This window comes from Tachyglossus aculeatus, chromosome 4 (genome assembly GCF_015852505.1).
Source record: "Tachyglossus aculeatus isolate mTacAcu1 chromosome 4, mTacAcu1.pri, whole genome shotgun sequence".
Taxonomy (NCBI): Eukaryota; Metazoa; Chordata; class Mammalia; order Monotremata; family Tachyglossidae; genus Tachyglossus; species Tachyglossus aculeatus.
Genome location: NC_052069.1, coordinates 83,367,155 through 83,368,986, shown reverse-complemented (window position 1 = coordinate 83,368,986; position 1,832 = coordinate 83,367,155). Strand labels below are relative to the sequence as shown.

General features: G+C 44.8%; 1 non-coding gene across 1 annotated transcript; it reads right to left on the bottom strand.

Moving 5' to 3' along the window:
* Positions 1-888: 888 nt before the first annotated feature.
* Positions 889-1,026, bottom strand: LOC119927693. Its single transcript, XR_005450671.1, has one exon. It is a non-coding gene; the product is annotated as a small nucleolar RNA SNORA7 (small nucleolar RNA).
* Positions 1,027-1,832: the final 806 nt, after the last annotated feature.

The window sequence follows — 1,832 nt, the reverse complement described above, 5'->3', positions numbered from 1 at the left end:
TAACCACGGAGACCAAAAAGTTAGAGTTGACACTCTGTTTAGACTTGAGTTTTGGGACAGAGCCACTCTGTCTTCCAAGGAAGACTTAAAATAGCCTCAACAGTCCCCTCCCCTCTCTCCCTGCCCACTACTCTACTCTATGGGAGAGGGAGGATCTTAGATTAAGTTTACTCTGTGCTGAGCCCTGGGCCCCTACACTTGAGAAGCAGCGTGGCTCGGTGGAAAGCGCCCGGGCTTTGGAGTCAGAGGTCATGGGTTCAAATCCCGGCTCCGCCAATTGTCAGCTGTGTGACTTTGGGCAAGTCACTTCATTTCTCTGTGCCTCATTTACCTCATCTGTAAAATGAGGATTAAGACTGTGAGCCCCCCGTGGGACAACCTGATCACCTTGTAAACTCCAAGTGCTTAGAACAGTGCTTTGCACATAGTAAGCACTTAATGCCATCATCATCATCACTTAGTTGATGCCAAGCCCATCATCAATGGCATTTATCCAGTCAGTCATGTTTACTGAGTGCTTACTGTGTGCAGAACACTGTACTTGGTGCTTGAGAGAATGAACTATAACAATAAACAGTCACATTCCCTGCCCACAGTGAGCTTACAGTTAGAGAGGGAGAGATTATTTATTGAGAACTTACTGTACTCAGAGCACTGTACTAAGACACCGTCCTAAGACACTGTACTGTCTCCGATGCATAGCTGCAACATGGACACATCTCTTCCAGCACGTCTCATCTCCATCTGCAATTGTTCCGGTAGTGTATCCATTGAGTTTTCTTGGTAAAAATGTGGAAGCGGTTTACCATTGCCTCCTTCCACACAATAAACTTGTCTTCACCCTCGACTCTCTCCCCTGCCGCTGCTGCCCAGCATAAGGGAGTCTTGATTTGTAGCAGATTGCCTTCCACTCTCTAGCCACTGCCCAAGCTAAGAGTGGAATGGACAGGCCTCTGCTTGACTCTCCCTCCCTTAGTCGAGACTGGTAGAGTACTGGAAACTCTCCAGATGTGACCCTGAGAGGGTACTAAGCCCTTCAGAGAGTACATATTGTTGTTGAGAAAGTACATATGTACATATTCATTCATTCAATCGTATTTATTGAGCACTTACTGTGTGCAAAGCACTGTACTAAGTGCTTGGGAGAGTACAATATAACAACATAGATTCCCTGCCCATGAGAGCTCACAGTCTAGAGGGGGAGACAAACATTAATATAAACAAATTACATATATATGTATATGTATACATACTTATAAATACAGTGATGTACATATGTGCTGCAGGGAAGGGAAGGACGATGATGATGATGATGATGATAATGGCATTTACTAAGCACTTGTTACATGCAAAGCACTGTTCTAAGCACTGGGGAGGTCACGAGGTGATCGGGTTGTCCCACAGGGGGTTCACAGTCTTAATCCCCATTTTACAGATGAGGGAACTTACCTCCTTCCCTTCCCCACAGCACCTGTATATATGTATATATGCTTGTGCATATTTATTACTCTATTTTACTTGTACATATCTATTCTATTTATTTTATTTTGTTAGTATGTTTGGTTTTGTTCTCTGTCTCCCCCTTTTAGACTGTGAGCCCACTGGTGGGTAGGGACTGTCTCTATATGTTGCCAACTTGTACTTCCCAAGCGCTTAGTACAGTGCTCCGCACACAGTAAGCGCTCAATAAATACGATTGATTGATTGATTAAGTGACTTGCCCAAAGTCACACAGCTGACAAGTGGCAGAGCCGGGATTTGAACACATGATCTCTGACTCCAAAGCCTGTGCTCGTTCCACTGAGCCATGCTGAATGAAGGAGTAAGTAGGA